Below are 7,917 nucleotides of genomic sequence, written 5' to 3' on the forward strand. Positions count from 1 at the left end.
TAGGCACCTATGAAATACAGCCTTTAGTGCGCATGGCTCCTTTGGCACCAGTTGTGGAGGTTGTCATTCTTGTAACATACCAGGTAGCACGTTGAATACCAGCAGAGATTATGCACTGAAGTCATTTTACCATTCAGTGACAAATCAGATGTACACTTGGAGCAAGGCTCAATTGCATCCAATGTGTTTGGCCTTACTTCCCTATAATAAACAATCCGCTCCAGAATAACTCATAATTTGTCGTGATCAACATCCAAAGAGTTAAATGTGCATTTGTATATCTATCATCTACTAATTACACATAAAGTGAACAAATGACATTCCTGCAGTATTTGCTTGACAAAAGAAAAGTATTTAAATAATGTTTTTCATCTCACGGAAGGCTGCGTAACATTCCTATCATTCTCGGGTTTTCTAGGTCTCTCAACCATCTCCCACTTCCTTTAGATGTTGTGCTAGCAGATCATTTACAATCCTGCACTATGCATAACAGCCCTAGGGTAAGATTTGATTGCATGCTTTCCTCACCAACGTTCCATGTAAGATTTTGTTTTACAATTTATAAGGATATTACATTTAGAAAACATGCTCACTCCACTAAATGACTCAATGACGCAAATAAAATAAAAAAAATATGAAAACAATTTAAATATTCTGAAACCAATGAGTTTTTTGTAGCTCAATGAGAAAATAAAAATGACTGGGCTGAGATAAACCAGAACTGGATTCAACCTGGATAAAAACCATCTATTGTTTATTTGGTTTTCATTTTATGTTATTCCAAGTTAGATTTTTCAGCTCTGGAATGAATCTAATCAGGACAATTTATGCAAATTGTTGACATATTCCATGATCATCAAGTGAAGAATGCATAGGAATGCTATCGTCAGTCCAAGAAAGAAGTAGTAATATGCGTCCTGGGGTCTGTCTGCATTGTCTTTGTAAAATACGCACAGGCCTTTATTTTTTTTGCGCTTTTGTAGTGACAATTGTCAATTGTGTCAATTGTTCACTTTTGATTTATGAATGATTTATTTTTGTAGGGATGGACATAGTGAAAGAGACACGTCGGAACTCTGCTTAAAGACGTCAGTGGGGGACCTGGTGATCCATATAGGCAGTCTGCCCTACATGGGGAGGAATAGTGAACTTGTACACTTTTAGTTTCACACAGGATACCATACTGTTTTTCACTGTTTCAAAGGATGCACCAAAGACTTCAATCAAAATTACAATTGTACTAAGCTGTGTTAGAGCGCCGCTTAGTGTCAGCTAAGAAAACTGCAGGCAAAACCTCAATTCAGGTGAATACGAATTATATTCTGAAAATTCTTTAATTAAAGTGTTTACTTTCTGCATGAATTAAATCTTCTTCATTCCCATATGCATAAACTTCAAAATGCTTTCAGTAAAGGTCGCTATAAATCTGTATACTAATAGATGCTCACAAGAGCAGAGCCCTCATCTCCTTCTATACTAGTATGTTTTAGCATGTGCTAATGTTATTTTCATTTACCTGTTAAATACTGTCATGGTCCCCTACTGTAACAGAGCCTCGCCATTTGCGTGTGCTATATAAATAAATGCAACGTAATGTAAATGCTAAAATGTGACGCCCTCTCTAATACTGCTTCCATATATATATATATATATTTTCCCTTCTTACAAAAGACTCCCCTATTCAATCTATATACTCTTTCCATGGACTAAGGCTCTCCTCCTCACTTATCACCTCTTCATTTGCACCCTTATAGAGACCTCAGTCAAGCAGCCCCATATCTCTAGAACTCAATTCCGTGTAGGGCTGCAACTAACGATTATTTTAATAATCGATTAGTCGGCCGATTATTTTTTCGATTAATCGATTAATCGGATAAAAAAAATGAATGTAAATTTTTCATTTATTTAAAATAATTTACTAAACAAATGATGTTAAATACAAACAGCAGAATAAAAAAAACTTTGATAATACATTTCTTGTCTTTATTTCCCAACCAGCCCCCCAATATATGCACATTTGAGCCCAGGCTTGCTACGCTGCCTCCCAGACATGCCATGCTGCCCCCCCACATATGCCACGCTGCCTACCACAGCACTCCACGCTGCCTCCCACATATACCACTCCACGCTGCCTCCCACATATGCCACTCCACGCTGCCTCCCACATCTGCCACGCTGCCTCCCACATCTGCCACTCCACTCTACCCCCCACATGCCACTGTGCCTGATACGCCTTATAGCCCCTGAAACACCACTCCATCCTCCCCAGACATGCCACCCTGCCCTCCCCACATATGCCACGCCATGCTGCCTCCCACATCTGCCACTCCACAATGCCTCCCACATATGCCACTCCACGCTGCCTCCCACATCTGCCACTGTGCCTGATACGCCTTATATCCCCACTCCATCCTCCCCAGACATGCCACCCTGCCTCCCAGACATGCCACTTCTCTACCCCCAGATATGCCACTCTACCCCCAGATATGCCTTATACACCCTGATACACCACTCCGTCCTCCCCAGACATGCCACACTGCCCTCCCCACATATGCCTTATATACTGTATATGCCTTATACCCCCAGATATGTCACTTCACTGCCCCCAGGATTTAGATTCCCCTAAATTAACCCTAAACTCCCCATTAACCATAACTGCCCCTAAATTAACCCTTAACACCCCCTTAACCACAGCATCCCCTAAATTCACCCTAAAGACCCCATCAACCACAGCATCCCCTAAATTAACCCTAAACACACCATTAACCACAACTGCCTCAAATTAACCCCAAACACCCCATTAACCACAGCTGCTCCTAAATTAACCCTAAACACCCTATTAACATAACTGCCCCTAAATTAACCCTAAACACCCAATTAACCATAACTGCCCCTAAATTAACCCTAAACACCCCACTAACCATAACTGCCCCTAAATTAACCCCCACCTCCCCTAACTTTCAGTAGCCCAAATATATATATATATTACATACATATATACACATTATATATATATATATATATATATATATATACACACACACACACATATATATATATATATATATATATATATATATATATATATATACACATATATACATATACTTACAGTTAGATGAGTGTCACAGCCATGTGGTTCTGGCCTGGAGAAGGAAGGGGCGGGGCCAGTTGTCACAGTGATTACAGGGAGGGGGAGTAAGTAGGAGCTGCTGCTGTGAGACGGTGAGTCAGACTAAACGGATTATATAATGAGGGGGATTTTTCAGAGGATTTTTCCTCATTTTATAATCGATAATAATCGATTCAACTAATCGATAATGAAATTCGTTGCCAACGAATTTCATTATCGATTATTATCGATTTTATCGATTAGTTGTTGCAGCCCTAATTCCGTGTCACCTCCTGCTTTCACCTTTCCTCTCAAACATACCTGGGAACTCTCCGGATTTCTCCTGGAGACTCCGGGTAAAGCTCAGCTTCTCTGGGTCACCACAGAAAAACGCCTAGTCCCACATGCCCCACCCCCTGATGTCAGAAGGACCACCCACTGATGTCAGTAGACCTGCCCACTCACATCCCGAAAAGAGAGGGCTCCGCATAGCTAAAGCCTGGATATTCCCAGGTGTGAAAAACCTCAAAACTCCCCTCTTCAGAGAGGAATCAAATCTTTTCAGCTAGTTAAGTCAGATCCTTTTGAATGTATGGACTTAAAGGAGTGCTGCATAAATTGTTGGCGCTATATTAAGAAAAGATAATAATAATAATCATAATAATAATAATAAAACAGACATCCACCCCTCACATTGTCACTTTTGGAACAAGCCACTTCGTGAGGATTTAAACCTGGTTTATAATTTTAATAATAGCTTGTTTTACCCCATTCTTTCATTATGTATCTTATTTTCCCAAAACCTTATATTTTCTCACTAAAAGTATAGGCCTTCGCTTATCTAGCCTGCCTATTTTGCCTCCTGTTTATCTTGTATTTAGTCTCATGCATACGCCATGTGGGTTTTAACTCCTAACACAGGCCGGACAGCCAAGGGGGGAACTTGCTCCCAGGGCCAAATTTCTGAAACTTAGACAAGCCCACACCAGGAGCTAACATGTTGTTACAAAACTGCTTGCACGGTGTGTGAGCAACTATAGCGTTGCTCACACACAAGGAGTGTGAAGGAGTACGTTTTAGTCTGTCTTAGTATGGAATGTATTTGTGTCTATTGTAATAAGTGTGCGTGTACATGTGTGTTATGAGTGTGCGTGCATGTGTGTGTTGTAATGAGTGTGCGTGTACGTATGTGTGTATGTTATAATGAGTGTGTCATACTGAGTGTGGTATGTCTTCTAGAGTCTTAGTTACTGGGGCAGAAGGGCATGGGGTCAGGGAGCCACTAAACTGTACCTGCCCCAGGGCCAGAAGGTGCCAAGGCCTCACATGATTCCATAACTGCCCTAAGCTTTACCCCTACTGCTTACCTACCACACTCAAGTATTCAAGTGCGCACTTACTATACATAACCACAAATTGGACACTTGTTTTTTAAGAAACAGCAGGATGGACAGTAATGTATTTATTTTCTTACACTGAGCATTTGCTCCGAAGCTTTACATTGTGTATTACAGAAGATCCTCCGGGAATAATGCGAATATCATGCACGAGCAACACATGGTAACGACTGAATTGCTTACCTGCCGGCACGCGCGTACCTGTTTCTGCGCAGGCGCTCTATGAGGTCGGCGGCTCTACGGCAGAAGGACGAACGCATGCGCACTGCTCAGCGAGTTACGTAATCTAGACCACAGCGTTTTCTGACTCCCAATTTCGAGAAGAGTCCGTGCTGCCTGCTGTCCGGGTGTTGCTTTGCGGACGAGTCGTCGTCACACGATTGCGTTAGTTATCGTCACGTATAGTATAAATGTGGAAATAAATGGTTTACAGAGTCTGTGAGATTGATACCTCTGATGCAAGTTATTTCACGATGATCCAACAGGTGGCTCCGTGGCGCAATGGATAGCGCATTGGACTTCTAGCGGTGGGAGGCATTCAAAGGTTCCGGGTTCGAGTCCCGGCGGAGTCGAGATCCTATTTTGTTTTTAATTACATTCTAAGGCATCCCAGAGGGTTTGATCTTAATGGAAAAGTCTGAAAAATTCTCACATTACATTAGATGCTGTAAAAGCTGTGGATCTGCGTCTGAAACGGATGAGAAAGGCAGCAGAATCCATAGCGGGGTGAGAAAAGAATGCATACAGGACACAATTTCAATCAAAATGCCTGAAAGACATAAAGAGCCTGTGGGTGACCCCCACGTAATCACAGCTGCCTGGCAGCCCATTTACCTAGAAGATGTAACCGCTCAGGTGCAGGACATCCTTCCCCTTCTGTACCACTATGTCTTAAGATGTTTTAGTGTTATTGCCAATTATTTGTAGGTGGGAGGTAAGGCTTGGATCCCTAGATGATAGGATATGTCCATTCCTGCTCCTGAGTCGCTTGTAAAAAGAACGGACGTGTTACACCTGCCCCCATATCCCACCGAGACACACCCTAAAAGATTTGCTTATCCATTTGTCGAAATCATTAAAGATGATCTTTTACCTCTTGATTGTAAGCTCATTTGATCAGCGCCTTACTCACCTCTTGTTGTATAAGTCAAATTATGTTATGCACTACTTCTTATCCTGTCTACCCATTGTACAGCGCTGCACAATATGATGGCGCTATATAAAACAATAAATAATAATTACCTTGAAGAAGGCAAAATCTTAAAACCAAAATAACATCCATAGGGTTTATTTAGTGGATGGAAATGTAACGCATGATTTGGGAACACATTATGTATTCATTTATTTTGGTTGTATGTTTAGTCCTCACCTTTCACGTACCAGTGTACAAGTATTCTTACTATCATTTGCAACAGATGCCCTTTAAGAAAAAAACATTTCTACCACAATTGAGCGAAGATGTTATTAGACACCTCTGCTTGAAGATGAAACTTTTCTTCAGCCATGTCAACTTGGTGTAGAGTATGTTCCAAAAATGATCCAAATAATGACCTAAAACCAGTCAAGCTCTGCTCATTGGGTTGTAAACCCAGGGGATCACTAGCATGTAGAGTTAAAGGGTTCCAGAGTCAGATGTTACGATCAGACCGTTGGCTAAGGCATCAGTTCATATTTGCAGCAAAATAGAAACGTTTTGAGCTTCCTAAAACCCTCCTTATCAAAGGCTGGACAAACAGCAGCCATGGAGCCATTGCTTGGACCTCAACAGTTTTGAATTAGGATTGTAAAAGACTGACACTACCTGCTAGCTCAGGATGGAGTTATTGGTGTGAATCAGAACCAGACAGACAGACAGACAGACAGACAGGCCCCCCCCCCCCCCCCAATCCATCACACTCGTATGTAGAAGAACGTGACTCTGATAATGTCTGGCCCAAGTTTATGTCCCTGTAATAACCAATACAATAACACCCAGTCTAGAAGTATTTTCCAGAATTAATTTATTCCAAGAACTAAAGAAAATTCTCAAAAAAAACATTTTTTATACTAAAATAGGAGTATAAAAAGACACGCTGTTTGATAGACAATATATTGGTTTTCATTATTACTATTCAGCACTGTATGTCAGCTAAAAATCTGCATTGAGGCATTGTCTACAGCATCAACACCAGTCATTAAATAACTTATACTTAACAAGATTGTTTTGTTGTGTCCACGCATACACAGGTTTATTCAGTAAACCGAGACCAGCCAGGCTCATTTTTAACATCACCATTATGTGGGTAAGGGCTTACCCCGGAGACCTCAGAAAGAAAGCTGGGGTCCTCCATAAAGTGTCGCTAAATCATATATACAAACACACTCTTGAAACCGGTTTTGTAGGATATGGATGTTCGGGCAACCTCTGTAAGAGTGGGGTGGAAAATGTGAGATCATTTCAGGAATTTCTTCTTCTGCTACCTTTAAGCACCAATCTCAACTCCCACCAGGTAAAACGGGCTCTCATGGTAATTTAAACAAAATATATCCAAAACCGTTGTAACATCAGGCTAGAGCCTAGGCCTGTGGCGCTCTCTGCCGGAGAAAGCTCCCTAGGCTAGTGCATTATAATGTAAAATCGGTTAAATATTCGCCAAATTTGTCATACTCACTATTGCCAAATCCTTTACTAACAAAACCCATTATTGTGCATTAACCTCAACCTTAATGCATATATAAGGTTGAGGTTATATATGCACACTATTTGTTACGTTTCCATTTTAGGATCTAACTATATGAACACAGAGACAGACTTACAAAGCTTTTTAGAACAGTGCAAACGTCTGTCTCAATGCCCAGGCTGGGTAACCGTTCAGTACAATGCACACACACCCTGGGACTGAAATGGTTAAGCTGTATCATTTTTTGTAAATGGCCATAATAAAACAGAGATATGGGTTCAAGGCGTATCGTATACATGGTGTTATGATTGCAGCATTTGTATTAAACTCAGAGAAAGCAGAATTAACCGCACTTCTAACACGCCGCTACCGCATGCGATCTTATCAGGCTGGGCGTCTTGATACGTCTAACAGGTTTCATTTTCCAAAATGATAAAATGAGTTATTTCACTCTACTTCTTATCATACGCTTGATCTAAGCCAATGCTTACCTATACTATCACATAAATAATCATTGGTTCTAGGGATACATTCACACTTAATACAAAAACCTTTTCCAGTTCCTTGATGTCTAGGATAATTACGATCAACGAGGAATTTAAGAGCAAAGTGAAAATTAAAGCATTTAAAAGGAATGTTCCATTGGTTGCTATGGTGATTGCATCACTGACCACACTGGATTACTTTATCCATACCGCCTCAAAATCTAAAAGTTGCTTTGAGTTTCAGCCATAGTAGTTAACAGTTA

The 7,917-nt window shown here is 40.9% G+C and overlaps 1 non-coding gene across 1 annotated transcript; it reads left to right on the forward strand.

Moving 5' to 3' along the window:
* Window positions 1-4,996: 4,996 nt before the first annotated feature.
* TRNAR-UCU (transfer RNA arginine (anticodon UCU)) lies at window positions 4,997-5,081 on the forward strand. The gene is given in 2 exon segments: window positions 4,997-5,033; window positions 5,046-5,081. It is a non-coding gene; the product is annotated as a tRNA-Arg (tRNA).
* The last annotated feature ends 2,836 nt before the right edge of the window (window positions 5,082-7,917 follow it).

The sequence above is a fragment of the Spea bombifrons genome, chromosome 6 (genome assembly GCF_027358695.1).
Source record: "Spea bombifrons isolate aSpeBom1 chromosome 6, aSpeBom1.2.pri, whole genome shotgun sequence".
Classification (NCBI taxonomy): Eukaryota; Metazoa; Chordata; class Amphibia; order Anura; family Pelobatidae; genus Spea; species Spea bombifrons.